We start from the raw sequence: 15,359 nt of genomic DNA, 5'->3' as shown, positions 1-15,359 counted from the left end.
CACGAGAGAGTGAGAACACGAGAGGTAGAATGAGAATACGAAGTGAGAGAACATGAGCGACAGATAGAGGGAACACGAGCGAGAGAGAGAGAGAGAGAGAGCACAAGAGAAAACATGAGGGAGAGAGAACACGAGGGAGAGAGTGAGTGAGAGAGAACACGAGGGAGAGAGAGAGCGAACACGAGGGAGAGAGAACACGAGGGAGAGAGAGAGAGAGAACACGAGAGAGAGAGAGAACACGAGGGAGAGAGAGAACACGAGGGAGAGAGAGAGAACACGAGGGAGAGAGAGAGAGAACACGAGGGAGAGAGAGAGAGAACACGAGGGATAGAGAGAGAGAGAACACGAGCAAGAGAGAGAGAACACGAGAGAGAGAGAGAGAGAGAGAGAACTCGAGGGAGAGAGAACATGAGGGAGAGGGAGAGGGAGAGAGAGAGAGAGAACAGGAGGGGGAGAGAGAACATGAAGGGGAGAGAGAGAGAACACGAGCGAGAGAGAGAGAGAGAACACGAGGGAGAGAAAACATGAGAGAGAGAGTACGAGAGAGAGAGAGAAAGAACACGAGCGAGAGAGAGAGAACATGAGGGAGAGAGAGAGAGAGAGAGAGAGAGAGAGAGAGAGACAGAGAGAGACAGAGAGAGAGAGAGAGAGAGAGAGGGGGGGGAGAGGGAGAACACGAAAGATTGAATGAGAACGCTAGCGAGAGAGAGAATACAAGCGAGAGAACACTAGCAACCGAGAGAGAGAGAGAGAGAGAGAGAGAACACGAGAGAGAGAGCACGAGAGACACAGAGAGAGAGATAGAGAGAGAGAGAGAGACAGAGGGAAAGAGAGAGAGAGAAAAAGAGAAAGAGAAAACACATGAAAGAGAGAGAGAGAAAAACACACGAGAGGGAGAGAAAACACACGAGAGAGAGAGAAAACACACGAGAGAGAGAACACGAAACATAGAATGAGAATACGAGCGAGAGAACATGAGCGACAGAGAGAGGAACACGAGCGAGAAAGAGAGAGAGAGAGCACAAGAGAGAACACGAGCGAGAGAATGAGAACACGAGAGAGAGAGAGAGAGAGCGAGAGATAGTGTGCCAGCGAGAGCGAGAGAGAGCAAGAGAACTCGAGCGAGGTAGAGAGAGAGAGACAGAGAGAGAGAGAGAACACGAGCAAGACAGAGAGTGAACACATGCAAGAGAATGAGAACGAGAGAGAGAGAACGAGAGAGCGAGAGCGAGAGCGCGAGATCGAGAGAGCAAGATCGAGAGAGCGCGAGCGCGAGCGCGAGAGAGAGCACATGAGAGAGAGCGCGCGAGAGAGAGAGGCAAGAGGGAGCGCACGAGAGGACACGAGCGAGGTAGAGAGAGAGGACACGAGCAAGAGAGAACACGAGCGAGAGATAGAGAGAGAACACGAGGGAGAGAGAGAGAGAGAGAAAACACGAGGGAGAGAGAGAGAGAAAACACGAGGGAGAGAGGAAAACGAGGGAGAGAGAGAGAGAGAGAGAGGCAAGAGAGAGAGCACGAGAGAACACAAGCGAGGTAGAGAGAGAGAACTCAAGCAAGAGACACAGAGAGAGAGAGAGAACACGAGCGAGAGAGGAACACAAGCGGGAGAGAGAGAGAGAGAACACGAGGGAGAGAGAGAACACGAGGGAGAGAGAGAGCACGAGAGAGAGAGAGAGAGAGAGAGCACGAGAGAGAGAGAGAGAGAGGGAGAACACGAAAGATAGAATGAGAAACACTAGCGAGAGAGAATACAAGCGAGAGAACACTAGCGACAGGGAGAGAGAGAACACGAGCGAGAGAGAGAACACGAGCAAGAGAGAGAACACGAGAGAGAGAGAGAACACGAGAGAGAGAGAGAACACGAGAGAGAGAGCACGAGAGAGAGAGACACAGAGAGAGAGAGAGAGACAGAGAGAAAGAGAGAGAGCGAAAAAGAGAGACAACACACGAGAGAGAGAGAAAACACACGAGAGAGAGAACACGAGAGAGAGAGAGAGAGAGAAAACACACGAGAAAGACAGAACACACGAGAGAGAGAGAGAACACACGAGAGAGAGAACACACGAGAGAGAGAGAACACACGAGAGAGAGAGAAAACAAACGAGAGAGAAAACACACGAGAGAAAAAACACACGAGAGAAAGAGAACACGAGAGAGTGAGAACACGAGAGGTAGAATGAGAATACGAGTGAGAGAACATGAGCGACAGATAGAGGGAACACGAGCGAGAGAGAGAGAGAGAGAGCACAAGAGAAAACATGAGGGAGAGAGAACACGAGGGAGAGAGTGAGTGAGAGAGAACACGAGGGAGAGAGAGAGCGAACACGAGGGGAGAGAGAACACGAGGGAGAGAGAGAGAGAGAACACGAGAGAGAGAGAACACGAGGGAGAGAGAGAGGAAAACGAGGGAGAGAGAGAGAGAACACGAGGGAGAGAGAGAGAGAACACGAGGGATAGAGAGAGAGAGAACACGAGCGAGAGAGAGATAGAGAGAGAGAGCAAACATGAGATAGAAGAGAGCGTGAGAGTGCATGAGAGAGAGAGCGCGAGAGTGCACGAGAGAGCACAAGAGAGAGAGCGCGAGAGTTCACGAGAGAGAGAGCGCGAGAAAGAGCGCGAGAGAGAGCGAGGAGCGAGAGAACATATGAGAGAGAGGTGAATGAGAACACGAGAGAGAATGAGAACACGAGCGAGAGAGAGAAAGAGAGAGAGAGAGAACACGAGCGAGAGAGAGAACACGAACGATACAGAACACGAGCGAGAGAGAGAGAACACACGAGAGAGAGAGAACACACGAGAGAGAGTGAGAACACGAGAGAGAGTGAGAACACGAGAGAGGGAATTGGAACACGAGAGAGCGAATGTGAAGACGAGAGAATGAGAAGACGAGAGAGAAAGAACACGAGCAAGAGCGAGAGAGTGCCATAGAGCACGCGCGAGAGAGCGAGGGAGAGAGCATGAGAGAGAACGAGAGTGTGAGAGAGAGAGAGCACGAGAGAGAGAAAACATGAGCAAGGGAGAGAAAGCGCGAGAGCGAGAGAGAGAGCGCGAGAGAACAAGCGTGCAAGGGAGAGCACGCGAGGGAGAGAAAGCGCGAGGGAGAGAGCGAGCAAACATGAGCGAGCGAGAGAGAACACGAGCGAGAGAGAACACGAGCGAGAGAATTTGACAGCGCGAGAGAGACAGCGCGAAAGTGAGCGTGCGAGACCAATAGAGAGCGAGAGTGCGAGAGTGAGAGAGCGGGAGAGGGAGAGCGGAAGAGAGAGCAGGAGAGAGAGAGCGGGAGATAGACAGCAGGAGAAAGAGAGTGCGAGAACATGAGCGAGCGAGAGCGAGAACACGAGCAAGAGAGAGCGAGAACACAAGCAAGAGAGAACGAGAACACGAGCGAGAGAGAGGAAGAGAGAACACGAGCGAGCGAGAGTACGCGCGAGAGAGAGAAAGAAAGACAGAAAACACACGAGAGAGAGAGAACACACGAAAGAGAGAGAAAACACACAAGAGAGAGAAAATACATGAGAGAGAGAGAACACGAGAGAGTGAGAACACGAAAGATAGAATGAGAATACGAGCGAGAGAACATGAGACAGAGAGAGAGGGAACACGAGCGAGAGAGAGAGAGAGAGCACAAGAGAGAACATGAGGGAGAGAGAACACGAGGGGAGAGAGACCACGAGGGAGAGAGAGAGCGAGACAGAGAGAGCACGAGAGAGAACACGAGGGAGAGAGAGAGAGAGAGGAACACGAGCGAGAGTGAGAGAACAGGAGCGAGAGAGAGAGAGAGAGCACGAGGGAGAGAGAGGAGAACACGAGAGAGAGAGAGAGAGCACGAGAGAGAGAGAACACGAGGGAGAGAGAGAGAGAGAGAGAGAGAACACGAGGGAGAGAGAAAGAGAACACGAGGGAGAGAGAGAGGACGAGAGAGAGAGACACAGAGAGAGAGAGAGATAGAGAGAGAGAGACAGAGAGAAAGAAGGAGAAAAAGAGAGAGAGAGAACACACGAGAGAGAGAGAGAACACACGAGAGAGAGAGAGAGAACACGAGGGGGGAGAGAGAGAACACGAGGGGGAGAGAGAGAACACGGGGGGAGAGAGAGAACACGAGGGCGAGAGAGAGAGAGAGAGAGAGAGAAAACACGAGGGAAGAGAGAGAACACGGGGGGGAGAGAGAGAACACGAAGGGGAGAGAGAGAGAGAGAGAGAGAGCGAGAAAACACGAGGGGGAGAGAGAACACGAGGGGGAGAGAGAGAACACGAGCGAGAGAGAGAGAGAGAACACGAGCGAGAGAGAACACGAGCGAGAGAGAACACGAGCGAGAGAGAACACGAGCGAGAGAGAGAGAGAGAGAACACGACAGAGAGAGCACGAGAGAGAGAGGGAGAACACGAAAGATAGAATGAGAACACTAGCGAGAGAGAGGAATACAAGCTAGAGAACACTAGCGACAGAGAGAGAGAGAGAAAGAGAGAGAGAGAACACGAGCGAGAGAGAGAACATGAGAGAGAGAGCACGAGAGAGAGAGAGACAGAGAGAGAGAGATAGAGAGAGAAAGAGAGAGACAGAGGGAAAGAGAGAGAGAGAAAAAGAGAGAGAGAAAACACACGACAGAGAGAGAGAGAAAACACACGAGAGAGAACACACAAGAGAGAGAGAAAACACACGAGAGAGAGAGAAAACACACGAGAGAGAGAGAACACGAGAGATAGAGAAAGAGAGAGAGAAAACACACGAGAGAGAGAACACACGAGAGAGAGAGAGAGAGAGAAAACACACGAGAGAGAAAACACACGAGAGAGAGAGATCACGAGAGAGTGAGAACACGAAAGATAGAATGAGAATACGAACGAGAGAACATTCGCGACAGAGAGAGGGAACACGAGCAAGAGAGAGAGAGAGAGAGAGAGCACAAGAGAGAACACGAGCAAGAGAATGAGAACACCAGAGAGAGCACAAGAGAGAACACGAGAGAGAGACAACACGAGCGAGAGAATGAGAACACGAGAGAGAGAGCGCGAGAGATAGAGTGCCAGCGAGAGCGAGAGAGAGACAGAGCGAGAGAATTCGAGCGAGAGAGAGAGAACACGAAAAAGAGAGTAAACACGTGCGAGAGAATGAGAACGAGAGAGCGCGAGAGAGAAAGCGCGAGAGAGAGAGCGCGCGAGAGAGAGCGCACGAGAGAGAGAGCGCGCGAGAGAGAGAGCGCGCGAGAGAGAGAAAGCGCGCGAGAGAGAGAGAAAGAGAGGCAAGAGAGAGAGCGCGAGAGAACACGAGCGAGGTAGAGAGAGAGAACACGAGCAAGAGACACAGAGAGAGAGAACACAAGCGAGAGAGAACACGAGCGAGAGAGAGAGAGAGAGAGAACACGAGGGAGAGAGAGAGAGAGAACACGAGGGAGAGAGAACACGAGGGAGAGAGAACATGAGAGAGAGAACATGAGCGAGAGAGAGAGAACAGGAGAGAGAGAGAACACGAGAGAGAGAGAGAGAACACGAGGGAGAGAGAACACAAGGGAGAGAGAGAGACAACACGAGGGAGAGACAACACGAGGGAGAGACAACACGAGGGAGAGAGAGAGAGAGAGAGAGAACACGAGGGAGAGAGAACACAAGCGAGAGAGAGAGAGAGAACACGAGGGAGAGAGAGAGAGATAACACGAGGGAGAGAGAACACGAGGGAGAGACAACACGAGGGAGAGACAACACGAGGGAGAGAGAGAGAGAAAACACGAGCGAGAGAGAGAGAGAGAACAGGAGCGAGAGAGAGAGAGAGAACAGGAGCGAGAGAGAGAACACGAGAGAGAGAGAACACGAGGGAGAGAGAGCACGAGAGAGAGAGAGCACGAGAGAGAGAGAGCACGAGAGAGAGAGAGCACGAGAGAGAGAGCACGAGAGAGAGAGAGAGCACGAGAAAGAGAGCACGAGAGAGAGAACACGAGAGAGAGAACACGAGAGAGGAGAGACAACACGAGGGAGAGAGAGAGAGAGAGAGAGAGAGAGAGAGAGAGATAGAGAGAACACGAGGGAGAGAGAGAGAACACGAGGGAGAGAGAACACGAGGGAGAGAGAGAGAGAAAACAGGAGCGAGAGAGAGAGAGAACAGGAGCGAGAGAGAGAGAGAACAGGAGCGAGAGAGAGAGAGAGAGAACAGGAGCGAGAGAGAGAACACGAGAGAGAGAGAACACGAGGGAGAGAGAGCACGAGAGAGAGAGAGCACGAGAGAGAGAGAGAGCACGAGAGAGAGAACACGAGAGAGAGAACACGAGAGAGAGAACACGAGAGAGAGAACACGAGAGAGGGAGAGACAACACGAGGGAGAGAGAGAGAGAGAAAGAGAGATAGAGAGAACACGAGGGAGAGAGAGAGAACACGAGGGAGAGACAACACGAGGGAGAGACAACACGAGGGAGAGACAACACGAGGGAGAGATAGAGAGAACAGGAGCGAGAGAGAGAACATGAGGGAGAGAGAGAGAGAGAGAGAGAACACGAGGGAGAGAGAACACGAGAGAGAGAGAGAGAGAACACGAGGGAGAGAGAACACGAGAGAGAGAGAGAGAGAGAACACGAGTGAGAGGGAGAGAGAGCACAAGAGAGAGAACACGAGGGAGAGAGAGAGAGAGAACACGAGGGAGAGAGAGAGAGAGAGAGAGAGAGAGAACAGGAGGTGGAGAGAGAAGACGAGGGGGAGAGAGAGAGAGAACACGAGCGAGAGGAAAGAGAACACGAGGGAGAGAGAGAAAACACGAGGGAGAGGGAGAGAGAGAGCACGAGAGAAAGAGAGAGAGAGAGAGAGAGAGAGAGAGAGAGAGAGAGAGAGAGAGGGAGAGAGAGGAGAACACGAAAGATAGAATGAGAACACTAGCGAGAGAGAATACAAGCGGAGAGAACACTAGCGACAGAGAGAGAGAGAACACGAGCGAGAGAGAGAACACGAGCGAGAGAGAGAGAGAGAAAACACACGAGAAAGACAGAACACACGAGAGAGAGAGAGAACACACGAGAGAGAGAGAACACACGAGAGAGAGAGAACACACGAGAGAGAGAGAGAAAACAAACGAGAGAGAAAACACACGAGAGAAAAAACACACGAGAGAAAGAGAACACGAGAGAAAGAGAACACGAGAGTGAGAACACGAGAGGTAGAATGAGAATACGAGTGAGAGAACATGAGCGACAGATAGAGGGAACACGAGCGAGAGAGAGAGAGAGAGAGAGAGAGCACAAGAGAAAACATGAGGGAGAGAGAACACGAGGGAGAGAGTGAGTGAGAGAGAACACGAGGGAGAGAGAGAGCGAACACGAGGGAGAGAGAACACGAGGGAGAGAGAGAGAGAGAACACGAGAGAGAGAGAGAACACGAGGGAGAGAGAGAGAACACGAGGGAGAGAGAGAGAGAGAACACGAGGGAGAGAGAGAGAGAACACGAGGGAGAGAGAGAGAGAGAGAACACGAGCAAGAGAGAGAGAACACGAGAGAGAGAGCACGAGAGAGAGAGAGAGAGAACTCGAGGGAGAGAGAACACGAGGGAGAGGGAGAGGGAGAGAGAGAGAGAGAACAGGAGGGGGGAGAGAGAACATGAAGGGGGAGAGAGAGAGAACACGAGCGAGAGAGAGAGAGAGAACACGAGGGAGAGAAAACATGAGAGAGAGAGTACGAGAGAGAGAGAGAAAGAACACGAGCGAGAGAGAGAGAACATGAGGGAGAGAGAGAGAGAGAGAGAGAGAGAGAGAGAGAGAGAGAGAGAGAGAGAGAGAGAGAGACAGAGAGAGAGAGAGGGAGAGGGGAGAACACGAAAGATTGAATGAGAACGCTAGCGAGAGAGAGAATACAAGCGAGAGAACACTAGCAACCGAGAGAGAGAGAGAGAGAGAGAGAGAGAGAGAGAACACGAGAGAGAGAGCACGAGAGACACAGAGAGAGAGATAGAGAGAGAGAGAGAGACAGACAGAGGGAAAGAGAGAGAGAGAAAAAGAGAAAGAGAAAACACATGTAAGAGAGAGAGAAAAAACACACGAGAGGGAGAGAAAACACACGAGAGAGAGAGAAAACACACGAGAGAGAGAACACGAAACATAGAATGAGAATACGAGCGAGAGAACATGAGCGACAGATAGAGGGAACACGAGCGAGAAAGAGAGAGAGAGAGCACAAGAGAGAACACGAGCGAGAGAATGAGAACACGAGAGAGAGAGAGAGAGAGCGCGAGAGATAGTGTGCCAGCGAGAGCGAGAGAGAGCGAGAGAACTCGAGCGAGGTAGAGAGAGAGAGACAGAGAGAGAGAACACGAGCAAGACAGAGAGTGAACACATGCAAGAGAATGAGAACGAGGGAGAGAGAACGAGAGAGCGAGAACGAGAGAGCGAGAGCGAGAGCGTGAGATCGAGAGAGCAAGATCGAGAGAGCGCGAGCGCGAGCGCGAGAGAGAGCACATGAGAGAGAGCGCGCGAGAGAGAGCGCGCGAGAGAGAGAGGCAAGAGGGAGCGCACGAGAGGACACGAGCGAGGTAGAGAGAGAGGACACGAGCAAGAGAGAACACGAGCGAGAGATAGAGAGAGAACACGAGGGAGAGAGACAGAGAGAGAAAACACGAGGGAGAGGGAGAGAGAGAGAGAAAACACGAGGGAGAGAGAAAACGAGGGAGAGAGAGAGAGAGAGAGAGAGGCAAGAGAGAGAGCGCGAGAGAACACAAGCGAGGTAGAGAGAGAACTCAAGCAAGAGACACAGAGAGAGAGAGAGAACACGAGCGAGAGAGAACACAAGCGGGAGAGAGAGAGAGAGAACACGAGGGAGAGAGAGAACACGAGGGAGAGGGAGAGAGAGAGCACGAGAGAGAGAGAGAGAGAGAGAGAGGGAGAGAGAGAAAGGGAGGGAGAGAGAGGGGAGAACACGAATGATAGAATGAGAACACTAGCGAGAGAGAATACAAGCGAGAGAACACTAGCGACAGGGAGAGAGAGAACACGAGCGAGAGAGAGAACACGAGCAAGAGAGAGAACACGAGCGAGAGAGAGAACACGAGAGAGAGAGCACGAGAGAGAGAGACACAGAGAGAGAGAGAGAGAGACAGAGAGAAAGAGAGAGAGCGAAAAAGAGAGACAACACACGAGAGAGAGAAAACACACGAGAGAGAGAACACGAGAGAGAGAGAGAGAGAGAAAACACACGAGAAAGACAGAACACACGAGAGAGAGAGAGAACACACGAGAGAGAGAACACACGAGAGAGAACACACGAGAGAGAGAGAAAACAAACGAGAGAGAAAACACACGAGAGAAAAAACACACGAGAGAAAGAGAACACGAGAGAGTGAGAACACGAGAGGTAGAATGAGAATACGAGTGAGAGAACATGAGCGACAGATAGAGGGAACACGAGCGAGAGAGAGAGAGAGAGAGAGCACAAGAGAAACATGAGGGAGAGAGAACACGAGGGAGAGAGTGAGTGAGAGAGAACACGAGGGAGAGAGAGAGCGAACACGAGGGAGAGAGAACACGAGGGAGAGAGAGAACACGAGGGAGAGAGAGAGAACACGAGGGAGAGAGAGAGAGAGAACACGAGGGAGAGAGAGAGAGAACACGAGGGATAGAGAGAGAGAGAACACGAGCAAGAGAGAGAGAACACGAGAGAGAGAGCACGAGAGAGAGAGAGAGAGAACTCGAGGGAGAGAGAACACGAGGGAGAGGGAGAGGAGAGAGAGAGAGAGAACAGGAGGGGGAGAGAGAACATGAAGGGGAGAGAGAGAGAACACGAGCGAGAGAGAGAGAGAGACACGAGGGAGAGAAAACATGAGAGAGAGAGTACGAGAGAGAGAGAGAAAGAACACGAGCGAGAGAGAGAGAACATGAGGGAGGGGAGAGAGAGAGAGAGAGAGAGAGAGAGAGAGAGAGAGAGAGAGAGAGAGAGAGAGAGAGGGAGAGGGAGAACACGAAAGATTGAATGAGAACGCTAGCGAGAGAGAGAATACAAGCGAGAGAACACTAGCAACCGAGAGAGAGAGAGAGAGAGAACACGAGAGAGAGAGCACGAGAGACACAGAGAGAGAGATAGAGAGAGAGAGAGAGAGAGACAGAGGGAAAGAGAGAGAGAGAAAAAGAGAAAGAGAAAACACATGAAAGAGAGAGAGAGAAAACACACGAGAGGGAGAGAAACACACGAGAGAGAGAGAAAACACACGAGAGAGAGAACACGAAACACAGAATGAGAATACGAGCGAGAGAACATGAGCGACAGAGAGAGGGAACACGAGCGAGAAAGAGAGAGAGAGAGCACAAGAGAGAACACGAGCGAGAGAATGAGAACACGAGAGAGAGAGAGAGAGAGAGCAAGAGATAGTGTGGCCAGCGAGAGCGAGAGAGAGCAAGAGAACTCGAGCGAGGTAGAGAGAGAGAGACAGAGAGAGAGAACACGAGCAAGACAGAGAGTGAACACATGCAAGAGAATGAGAACGAGAGAGCGAGAACGAGAGAGCGAGAGCGAGAGCGCGAGATCGAGAGAGCAAGATCGAGAGAGCGCGAGCGCGAGCGCGAGAGAGAGCACATGAGAGAGAGCGCGCGAGAGAGAGAGGCAAGAGGGAGCGCACGAGAGGACACGAGCGAGGTAGAGAGAGAGGACACGAGCAAGAGAGAACACGAGCGAGAGATAGAGAGAGAACACAAGGGAGAGAGAGAGAGAGAGAAAACACGAGGGAGAGAGAAAACGAGGGAGAGAGAGAGAGAGAGAGGCAAGAGAGAGAGCGCGAGAGAACACAAGCGAGGTAGAGAGAGAGAACACAAGCAAGAGACACAGAGAGAGAGAGAGAACACGAGCGAGGGAGAACACAAGCGGGAGAGAGAGAGAGAGAACACGAGGGAGAGAGAGAACACGAGGGAGAGGGAGAGAGAGAGCACGAGAGAGAGAGAGAGAGAGAGAGAGAGGGAGAGAGAGAAAGGGAGGGAGAGAGAGGGAGAACACGAAAGATAGAATGAGAACACTAGCGAGAGAGAATACAAGCGAGAGAACACTCGCGACAGAGAGAGAGAGAAAGAGAGAGAGAGAACACGAGCGAGAGAGAGAACACGAGCGAGAGAGAGAACACGAGAGAGAGAGAGAACACGAGAGAGAGAGCACGAGAGAGAGAGAGACACAGAGAGAGAGAGAGAGAGAGACAGAGAGAAAGAGAGAGAGCGAAAAAGAGAGACAACATACGAGAGAGAGAGAAAACACACGAGAGAGAGAACACGAGAGAGAGAGAGAACACGAGAGAGAGAGAAAACAAACGAGAGAGAAAACACACGAGAGAAAAAACACACGAGAGAAAGAGAACACGAGAGAGTGAGAACACGAGAGGTAGAATGAGAATACAAGTGAGAGAACATGAGCGACAGATAGAGGGAACACGAGCGAGAGAGAGAGAGAGAGAGCACAAGAGAAAACATGAGGGAGAGAGAACACGAGGGAGAGAGTGAGTGAGAGAGAACACGAGGGAGAGAGAGCGCGAACACGAGGGAGAGAGAACACGAGGGAGAGAGAGAGAGAGAACACGAGGGAGAGAGAGAGAGAACACGAGGGAGAGAGAGAGAGAACACGAGGGATAGAGAGAGAGAGAACACGAGCAAGAGAGAGAGAACACGAGAGAGAGAGCACGAGAGAGAGAGAGAGAACACGAGGGAGAGAGAACACGAGGGAGAGGGAGAGAGAGAGAGAACAGGAGGGGGAGAGAGAACACGAAGGGGAGAGAGAGAGAACACGAGCGAGAGAGAGAAAGAGAACACGAGGGAGAGAGAGAGAACATGAGGGAGAGAGAGAGAGAGAGAGAGGGAGAGGGAGAACACGAAAGATTGAATAAGAACGCTAGCGAGAGAGAGAATACAAGCGAGAGAACACTAGCAACAGAGAGAGAGAGAGAGAGAGAGAGAGAGAGAACACGAGAGAGAGTGCACGAGAGACACAGAGAGAGAGATAGAGAGAGAGAGAGAGAGAGAGACAGAGGGAAAGAGAGAGAGAGAAAAAGAGAAAGAGAAAACACATGAAAGAGAGAGAGAGAAAACACACGAGAGAGAGAGAAAACACACGAGAGAGAGAGAAAACACACGAGAGAGAGAACACGAAACATAGAATGAGAATACGAGCGAGAGAACATGAGCGACAGAGAGAGGGAACACGAGCGAGAAAGAGAGAGAGAGAGCACAAGAGAGAACACGAGCGAGAGAATGAGAACACGAGAGAGAGAGCGAGAGAACTCGAGCGAGGTAGAGAGAGAGAGACAGAGAGAGAGAACACGAGCGAGACAGAGAGTGAACACATGCGAGAGAATGAGAACGAGAGAGAGAGAACGAGAGAGTGAGAACGAGAGAGCGAGAGAGCGAGATCGAGAGAGCGAGATCGAGAGAGCGCGAGCGCGAGAGAGAGCACGAGAGAGAGCGCGCGAGAGAGAGCGCGCGAGAGAGAGCGCGCGAGAGAGAGAGGCAAGAGGGAGCGCACGAGAGGACACGAGCGAGGTAGAGAGAGAGGACACGAGCAAGAGACACAGAGAGAGAGAACACGAGCGAGAGAGAACACGAGCGAGAGATAGAGAGAGAACATGAGGGAGAGAGAGAGAGAGACAACACGAGGGAGAGAGAGAGAGAAAACACGAGGGAAAGAGAAAACGAGGGAGAGAGAGAGAGAGAGGCAAGAGAGAGAGCGCGAGAGAACACAAGCGAGGTAGAGAGAGAGAACACAAGCAAGAGACACAGAGAGAGAGAGAGAACACGAGCGAGAGAGAACACAAGCGGGAGAGAGAGAGAGAGAACACGAGGGAGAGAGAGAGAGAACACGAGTGAGAGAGAACACAAGCGAGAGAGAGAGAGAACACGAGGGAGAGGGAGAGAGACGAACACGAGGGAGAGAGAACACGAGGGAGAGAGAACACGAGGGAGAGAGAACACGAGGGAGAGAGAACACGAGGGAGAGAGAACACGAGGGAGAGAGAACACGAGGGAGAGACAACACGAGGGAGAGACGACAGAGAGAGAGAGAGAAAGAGAGAGAGAGAACACGAGCGAAAGAGAGAACACGAGAGAGAGAGCACGAGAGAGAGAGACACAGAGAGAGAGAGAGAGACAGAGAGAGACAGAGAGAAACAGAGAGAGAAAAAATGGAGAAAACACACGAGAGAGAGAGAGAAAACACACGAGAGAGAGAACACGAGAGAGAGAGAGAGAGAGAGAAAAAACACACGAGAAAGAGAGAACACACGAGAGAGAGAGAGAGAGAGAGAACACACGAGAGAGAGAGAGAGAACACACGAGAGAGAGAGAGAGAGAGAGAGAGAACACACGAGAGAGAGAGAGAGAGAACACACGAGAGAGAGAGAGAACACACGAGAGAGAGAAAAAACACACGAGAGAGAGAGAAAACACACGAGAGAGAAAACACACGAGAGAGAAAATACACGAGAGAGAAAATACACGAGAGAGAGAGAACACGAGAGAGTGAGAACACGAGAGGTAGAATGAGAATACGAGTGAGAGAACATGAGCGACAGATAGAGGGAACACGAGCGAGAGCGAGAGAGAGAGAGAGAGAGAGCACAAGAGAAAACATGAGGGAGAGAGAACACGAGGGAGAGAGAGAGAGAGAGAGAGAGAGAACACGAGGGAGAGAGAAAGAGAACAGGAGGGGAGAGAGAACACGAGAGAGAGGGAGAACAGGAGGGAGAGAGAGAGAGAGAGAGAGAGAGAGAGAGAACAGGAGGGGGAGAGAGAACACGAGAAAGAGAGAGAACACGAGGGAGAGAGAGAGAACACGAGGGAGAGAGAGAACACGAGAGAGAGAGAGAACACGAGGGAGAGAGAGAGAACACGAGCGAGAGAGAGAACACGAGGGAGAGAGAGAACACGAGGGAGAGAGAGAACACGAGGGAGAGAGAGAACACGAGGGAGAGAGAGAACACGAGGGAGAGAGAGAGAGAACACGAGGGAGAGACAACACGAGGGAGAGACAACACGAGGGAGAGATAACACGAGGGAGAGACAACACGAGGGAGAGACAACACGAGGGAGAGACAACACGAGGGAGAGACAACACGAGGGAGAGATAACACGAGGGAGAGATAGAGAGAACAGGAGCGAGAGAGAGAACACGAGGGAGAGAGAGAGAGAGAGAACATGAGGGAGAGAGAGAGAGAGAGAAAACACGAGGGAGAGAGAGAGAGAAAACATGAGGGAGAGAGAACACGAGGGAGAGAGCACAAGAGAGAGAGAGGCAAGAGAGAGAGCGCGCGAGAGAACACAAGCGAGGTAGAGAGAGAGAACACAAGCAAGAGACACAGAGAGAGAGAGAACATGAGCGAGAGAGAACACAAGCGGGAGAGAGAGAGAGAGAGAACACGAGCGAGAGAGAGAGAGAGAGAGAACACGAGCGAGAGAGAGAGAACACGAGCGAGAGAGAGAGAACACGAGCGAGAGAGAGAGGGAGAGAGAGGGAGAGAGAGAGAGGGAGGGAGAGAGAGGGAGAACACGAAAGATAGAATGAGAACACTAGCGAGAGAGAATACAAGCGAGAGAACACTAGCGACAGAGAGAGAGAGAGAAAGAGAGAGAGAGAACACGAGCGAGAGAGAGAACACGAGAGAGAGAGCACGAGAGAGAGAGAGACACAGAGAGAGAGAGAGAGACAGTGAGAAAGAGAGAGAGAGAAGAGAGAAAACACACGAGAGAGAGAGAGAAAACACACGAGAGAGAGAACACGAGAGAGAGAGAGAGAACACGAGCGAGAGAGTGAACACGAGAGAGAGAGCACAAGAGAGAGAGACACAGAGAGAGAGAGAGAGAGACAGAGAGAAACAGAGAGAGAAAAAAAGGGAGAAAACACACGAGAGAGAGAGAGAAAACTCACGAGAGAGAGAACACGAGAGAGAGAGAGAGAGAGAGAGAGAAAACACACAAGAAAGAGAGAACACACGAGAGAGAGAGAGAACACACGAGAGAGAGAAAACACGAGAGAGAGAGAGAAAACACGAGAGAGAAAATACACGAGAGAGAAAATACACGAGAGAGAAAATACACGAGAGAGGGAGAACACGAGAGAGTGAGAACACGAGAGAGTGAGAACACGAGAGGTAGAATGAGAATACGAGTGAGAGAACATGAGCGACAGATAGAGGGAACACGAGCGAGAGCGAGAGAGAGAGAGAGAGAGCACAAGAGAAAACATGAGGGAGAGAGAACACGAGGGAGAGAGAGAGAGAGAGAGAGAGAGAGAACACGAGGGAGAGAGAGAGAGAGAACAGGAGGGGAGAGAGAACACGAGAGAGAGAGAGAGAGAACAGGAGGGAGACAGAGAGAGAGAGAGAGAGAACACGAGGGAGAGAGAGAACACGAGGGAGAGAGAGAACACG

The 15,359-nt window shown here is 51.5% G+C and overlaps 1 protein-coding gene and 1 pseudogene across 4 annotated transcripts in view; one reads left to right on the top strand and one right to left on the bottom strand.

Moving 5' to 3' along the window:
* The window catches only part of sanbr (SANT and BTB domain regulator of CSR), an 808,920-nt gene that overhangs the window by 607,100 nt on the left and 186,461 nt on the right, over window positions 1–15,359 (bottom strand). The gene's annotated exons all lie outside the window — the stretch shown is intronic.
* LOC140482627 (uncharacterized) lies at window positions 6,540–7,806 on the top strand (annotated as a pseudogene).

The sequence above is a fragment of the Chiloscyllium punctatum genome, chromosome 11, assembly GCF_047496795.1.
Source record: "Chiloscyllium punctatum isolate Juve2018m chromosome 11, sChiPun1.3, whole genome shotgun sequence".
NCBI classification, from domain to species: Eukaryota; Metazoa; Chordata; class Chondrichthyes; order Orectolobiformes; family Hemiscylliidae; genus Chiloscyllium; species Chiloscyllium punctatum.
Note: the sequence above shows the minus strand (reverse complement) of the source record. Positions and strands in the feature narration are given on the sequence as shown.